General features: G+C 35.2%; 1 long non-coding RNA gene across 1 annotated transcript; it reads left to right on the top strand.

The window, feature by feature from the left end:
* LOC109823014 lies at nt 3,684-4,962 on the top strand. Its single transcript, XR_002242377.1, has 4 exons — nt 3,684-3,775; nt 3,864-3,949; nt 4,245-4,304; nt 4,703-4,962. It is a non-coding gene; the product is annotated as an uncharacterized LOC109823014 (long non-coding RNA).

Raw genomic sequence — 7,338 nt, 5'->3', positions numbered from 1 at the left:
ATCTCCGGAAGGATTGTCATTAGGATTCTTATCTGGAACACTTATGGTCCACAACGCCGACGGGCCACAGTCTACACTTTTTGAGTTCAAACTGCTGGAAGCACTACAAATATTAAGAACATCAAAAAAAAATTAATCATAAACTACACAAATAGTAGAAGTATCAACAGATAATAACAAAAGCTAAAAAGCAAAAACGACAATTGCTTGCTGTTAGAATCAATTAGAACTAGAAAGAACTAACAATATAACCATTAGAGCTAACAGTGCATTGATTAGAACTGACATAATAGCTATTAGAACAAACAATATAGCCATTAAAGGTTAGTTCGAATTTAACGAAGTTATTTCTAATTTATAACAAGCTATTTCTAAATTATAACATGTTAGTTCTATTCTGTAGCGTGTTAGTTCTAATCTACACAGTGTTAGTTCTATTCTGCAGCATGTTAGTTCTAATCTACACAGTGTTAGTTCTATTCTGTAGCGTGTTAGTTCTAATCTGCACAGTGTTAGTTCTATTCTGTAGCGTGTTAGTTCTAATCTATACAGTGTTAGTTCTATTCTGTAGAGTGTTAGTTCTAATCTGTATAGTGTTAGTTCTATTCTGTAGAGTGTTAGTTCTAATCTGCACAATGTTAGTTCTATTCTGCAGCGTGTTAGTTCTAATCTGCACAATGTTAGTTCTATTCCGCAGCGTGTTAGTTCTAATCTGCACAGTGTTAGTTCTAATCTGTAGCGTGTTAGTGTCAGTTCTAACTGATGGCTTGTTAGTTCTATTTTATACCATGTTATATCTAATTTATACCACGTTATATCTAATTTATAACAATTAGGACTAACAATATGGGAACTATAGTGGAACTAGCAATAACTCTAGTAGAACTAACAAAATAGCGATTAGAACTGACAAATAAAACATTAGAACTCTAGTATGGAGCATAACAAAGAACTGCTTAATGACAAATAAAACATTAGAACTGAAGTCCATTTAAACCTAGCATAGACCTAACAAGAAACCGATTAGAACTTAAGTTAATTGATTTTACAATTAACCTACATGTCTTGTCGGACTTGCTCATTTTCCTGTTTATTCGAAGAATCATCTCCTTCTTTAAAAGCTTGCACGTGAACCTCTTTCAGTCCAAGATTATGGCAATGCTCCACCATAGACGTCAGATCACCATCGTTCTCAATGAGAAATTTTAAGCTTCTAACTGTTTCATCTTCGTATGCCAAAATTAATGACTCATATGGAAAATCTAACCTCTCTGCCGCATCAAACTTGAGATCCAAGATGGTGGTTGAAGAATTAATCTTCAAGAATACCGCTTTATACCGCGAAGAGACAATGCAGATGATGTCCTTTTCAGCCATTTTGAAGGGATAGTAAGAGTAATGGAGAGAGTAATGGAGAGAATTTTGGTCTGAGGAGGAGTAATGGAGAACTAACTAGTTATTGCTCATGATGGAGTAAAAAAAAGGGGGAAATTTCCCTCCATTTCCCCCATCATATCGCATTATTGAGAAGTGACTTCTGTTGTTCGGGACAAGGACTCGTCTGGGGAAGAAAGATAAGGGCAGTTTCGACTTTTTTCCAAAATACGATCTGCTTTTAGGGTGCGTTTGGGAACTTGGATTTGGGTTTGGATTTAAAATACAGGGTATTTCAAATCCAAATATCTAGTTTGGATTCTGATTTGAGTCTAGATTTTAAATCCATTGATTTAACAAAGAGGAATTTGAAAGCCCAAAACAACTGATTTCAAATTCCAACCCACCCGTTGTCATTTATCAAATCCCGACCTATCCTCTCTTTCTTTTCAAGTCGCGATCCCCCCTCTCTCTCTCTCTGGTTTCGATCTCTCTCCACCTCCCCTCCCGCCGCCGCCTCCTCTCCCCCTGCCCCTATTATTCTTCAGTTCTTATCCTCTTCCGCTTCCGAGGGTCTCTCTCTCTCCTCGGTTCGTTCTTCGTCCACAACAGCAAAGAGGAGCGCTTGCTGGTAATAATCCTTCTGTGATTCTAATTCTTCTTCTCATTAACTTGTGATTCTAATATGTGATTTTTTTTCTTTGTTTCTTTCGCGCTGAAGTTGGATTTTATTGATTCTAGGGCACAATTTTTTTTTTGCTCAAGTTAGGAGGAGGAACTGGATGGCTCTCTAGTTCACCAGTATTTCTGAATTATTTTCTTTTTTCCTGCTTTAATTTTCTATGGCTGATTTGTGGTCTAGGAAATAGATACAGATCTGATCTAGGGTTTATATAGTTTATCAGCATATTCTAAATTACTTGTATTTTTTTTCTCCATAAGTACTTAACATTATAGTTTATCAGCATATTGACACTCACTACATCTTTCAAACAAATCATCTTCAATTTAATCATTTAAAACAAAAAATGATTGTTTCAGAATGGACATGGTTGCCATTTTCTAGATGCTTCCCATTCGTTTGTGTCCTTTGTCTCTGAATCAAAATCAAGAAATGAAACACGACAGGAGTCAAGTTATAAATCATATATACCATATGTAATGGACTGAAAATTTCAAAAATGACCAAAAATCATATTCGTTTGCTATACCCAATCATATATGCCATATGTAATTATTGTTTTTTTTTGGTTGAAGTCTTATATATGTGTACTATATTAATGGATTTTGAGATCTTTGATGATGGGATTAGTTACAATATTAGAAAGTATTTCCAGCTAATATACCTTTGCAAGTACTATATTAATGGATTTTGTGATCTTTGATGATGGGATTAGTTACAATATTAGAAATTTCTCTGTATAAGTCTACTCGTTTTGGCGCCTTTCATAAAATTAGTTTCGGTAATAGGAGACATACATCAGATGGGAGAAAAAAATCTTGGCCAGATCATTCATAAAATTGTAGGTTTAGTCTATTGTAAATGCTATTAATATTTTGCCTAGAACATTTACAAACATTTATGAGGACGATCTATACTGCCTTCTCCTCCCTTTCCTCATGTTAAAATGAGTTCATACTCATATTTTGTTTATGTTCTTTCTTTACTATGACAATATCCACAGAGCTTATGGGGTTTCATGAATGTACTTTATAATGGTAGGAAACAAACAAGGAGCAACTAGCGGATGTAGTTGATGAAGATCTCCAAAGACGGGTTTTGAAGGCAGAAGCTGCATTGAAAATTAAGGAAGAGGAGAATCTCACATTGAAACAGGAACTCCAGCTATATGAGACAAAATGGTCTGATTACAAGGCAAAAATCAAGTCTATGGAAGAGTTGTGGCAAAAGCAGGTGACATCATTACAGGTAGATTTCGTTATCAGTTAATATCTGAAGTAGGATTCAGTCAGCAACCACATATTTTATGGATTCATCCAACCTGTTAGCCCAAAAATCTATCTGTCACACCCAATACTACACTGAAGTTTATCAACCTAATTCGTTAAGTCTGAGATTCTTTATTATTATTTTCCCCTGCACGCCTCATATTTGTAACCATTATCCTGACCATTCATCAATTTATTTCCTAATGATGCGGTGTCCTGTGCAGATGAGTTTAGCTGCAGCCAAAAAGAGCTTAGCTATTGATGACAGTGAAAGCCAACAAGGAAAATCATGTGCAGTAGATTTGTATCTGAATATATAGTTTTTGCTCACTCTTGGATGTTGTCTTTTGTGCACAATGTAGCATCCAGTGCAAAGGGTTCTAAGGTGAAGGATGCAGCAATAGCTCAAGCATTAAGTTATGCAGATATCCCTAACTCCCAAATAAGAAAAGTAATTTTTTTTTACAAGATTTCTATGTCATTTGTACTCTGTTATATTTAGTTGTGCTTTCTTATCCATGTTATGTAATCATTTTCAGGTCACTTCTTCACGCTTATTGCTCTCTAAACAGACTCTTCCTCATTACTATTTAACTGTGGACACTTGGGTAGACAAACATATGCAGTGAGTATCTACTGAAGTTCATGGTTATTTTTTGTCTCCTTGATTCTCCACTCCTTGATTCGCCAAATACTTTCCTTGACGCACTTTTTCTGCTAAACTTATGATATCAAACTACACGGTTGGATGTTTATGGTTAAACAATTGTTGAAAGTTATGCTAGTATACCAGAGTATGAACACATTACTTTTTCTGCACTATTGTATTGTCTAAGATTTTAGTAACATTGAATACCGATAATGTGTACGTCTTTCATTTTTCAGTTAAGTGATATTAATTTTCTGTTAACTTTCTATAGGAGGAAGAGAAAAGAGTGAAAGAAGTGGGGCAAAAACTTTCGGAGTGTTCAAAGAACAAGGTGAAATTTAAGCTAATTGTTACTCAATCGTGTAGAGTTCCGAGATCCGAAGTACATGGTTCCTTTTTTGTTTTCTTAATCTTTTTCTTTTTTATATTACCTGTGTTTTTTCTCTAGGTGCTAATTCTGGACTGGAAGTAATTATTTGTGCTCTTCCTTTGGTTCATGTATGATGCTAGACAAATTTGAGTGACTAAGTCTCATGTATGATGTTAGGCTGAGTTGTAAAGTGTGCGCAAATGTAGTTCTCATGTTTGTTATTAGGTTGTGTATCATCTAGTGTATTGATTTCCCTAACCAATACTCTCACAGGTCTCACTTATCCGACATTTTTGTTTAATTTGTTAGCTTGTTAGCTTGATTGAAAAAAATTATTGATCTGCTCATTTTCTTTGCAGGTTTTGGGCTCATATCGTGATGGCTAATGAATTCCTCTTTTGTTGCTGCGGATAGGGTTTATCATACGAGCACTTCTAAATCCCCAGTTGAAATTTCTTTACATCAAGGATACTTCTCTTCTCACATGCTATTAAGTTTGCAACTCTTTGTATTTTTTCTTATTAACATTTCTCTTGGTATATCAAAGACCAAATTGACTATGTAATTGTCAGTTGTACCTGCATTTGAGAAGATAATGGAATTGTTACTTATTTGCTCTGATATTAACTTATTCTCACTTTGAATATGTATGAAATATGAAACAACCCTCAAGTGTTTTCTAGTCTGGATATCTGTGAAATATGCAATGGTAATGTATTATTTAGATGTTTTTTTGTAAGATACTTGATATGTTTGTAGAGTTTTCTTCATTTTTATTTTGTTGAAATTCTTGCAAGTTATGGTGGGCAATGAATTTGAAAACTTAGCAAATGTAGCTATCATCGGCAAAATTACCTAAATTTGTGTTTTTTGGTTACTATTTTACACATCTTTTATCAATTTTAAATTCAAATTCATGTATAATAAACTACCCAAACATTAGATTTTGAAATCAAAGATTTCAAATCCTTTCATTTAATAAAGATATCCAAACAAAAGATTTCTTAATTCATGGATTTCAAATCCTAAATTTAAAATCCCTTGATTTTAAATCAACTTCCCAAATCCAAATCAAAGTTCCCAAACGCACCCTTAGTATAAAGGTGACGTGGAGGGGGCTTAAAACATTAAAGCTCATTTTTTGGGGCTATTCCACATGGGGCAAAGTACAAGGGGGCTAGTCACACGAAGTTCCCACTTTTGGGGCTTGGACACATTTTTCCCTATATTCAAATTTACCTCACATATTTATGATCATTTATCATGATATATTCAAATTACGGATTCAAATTATTCATATGATCTGTATTTTGGTTATAATACCCCAACCCTTGAGAGGGTGATGTGATTAGTATTGATAGATTTGATTGGAATACTCATACCACCAAGATGCATCTTCTTTTTGGAAACACAACTCTTAGAAACTATAAAGTTAAGCGTGCTTGGCCTGGAGAAATTCTAGGATGGGTGACCCCCTAGGAAGTTTTCCAGGGAGCGCGTGAGTGAGGACAAAACGTGCTGAAAAGACATGTGGTGGTTTGTGAGGCCAGTCCATCAGATCTAATAACGTACCGACTCTGGGATTCCGGGGCGGGGCATTACATGGGCGGAGGAGAGGAGGGGAGGCGGCGGCGAACCCGAGGGGAGGCTTGGGGGCCTGTGCGGAGGCGGCGATGTTGAGGAGGACGAGGGCCATGACGACGAGCTTAAGAAAGCCCTTGATTTTAGAGAGAGAGAAAATGAGAGAGAGAGAGAGAGAGGATATGAGTACTGGGTCTGAGGGATTAAGGAGAGGGGATAAGGATAGTTTGGGGATTTTAGCTTAGCTGGCATGTAATAATTGCTAAAAAAAGGCTGCAACACAAAATATCACACTTCAAGGGGCTGAACCACATGGGGAAAACTAGGAGGGGCTGCAGCACATGAAGTTTCTACTTTTGGGGCCCAGACACATTTTTCCCTAACTTTTAATTAATTTAATGTATATATTAAAGTAAAATCAAAAAACTTAAAAACTTATCATGAAATGTCATATCAGTTTTCACCTTCTCAAAATTAACACACAGACATCTCATCTAAACCGTCCATTTTAATTGCTACAATATCTCAACTTTTAATTTATTTAAACAAATACAAATACACACACACACACACACACACTAGTTTTTATTAAATATCAAAATAATTTATTTATTTATTTATTTTATTTCTATAAATAAGTCAGATTTATTTTGATTATTAGATTTGCTATAATTTTTATTTAAACATTATAAAAAAATCGATGTAATGGATTTTTATTAAATGTTTATAATTATTTACATTTTTAATTGTTATTATTAGTTTAATTAATTAATTAAAATGTAAATCTTAAATAGCTATTACGTGGCCTATCTTATTTCATCTGCCTATTCATCTCCCTCTTTTAACCGTTCTCAGCTCTGCCGCTCCACCCGCCCCTCTTGCCTCTTCATCTCTGATTCTTTCGTTTTTCATCACTCTCTTTCTCTCTCCTCAGATCCAAGCCCGGCTTCTCCCTTTAATCTCGCCCTCTCCCTTCTAGAACCTATGCCACTCCCAAGTCCATCAAGGCCCAAACCCTAGAACCGCCGACTGAAACCCTAAACGTTGGCTTCTGGGTTCGTTACTTTCTTTGCTTTTTTATTTATCCCGCTTTTGTTTCTTGACATTGCTTGATGGCGATTTTGGAATTTCTTTTGTAGGGATCTGATGAGGCTTCCCCTCTCTCCGTTGGCGTAGATGCGAAAAATATATTACTTTTATTGCCTAAATTTCTTTCTAATGAATTGGCCATAGGATTGAGATATTGGTTATCGTAAGTTTATTTTTTGATTCAGTTAAATTGAGTGAAAATGTGCTTTTTGTGATGATGTGTCTCGTGAATTGAAGGATTTATTATAAATTTTTCTGGTAGTCATCCTGTAAAGTTGAGTAAACTTTGAGCCATCCTTCTGCGTGTGCTTGTTATTTTATGACA

This window comes from Asparagus officinalis, chromosome 8 (assembly GCF_001876935.1).
Source record: "Asparagus officinalis chromosome 8, Aspof.V1, whole genome shotgun sequence".
Lineage (NCBI taxonomy): Eukaryota > Viridiplantae > Streptophyta > Magnoliopsida > Asparagales > Asparagaceae > Asparagus > Asparagus officinalis.
Note: the sequence above shows the minus strand (reverse complement) of the source record. Positions and strands in the feature narration are given on the sequence as shown.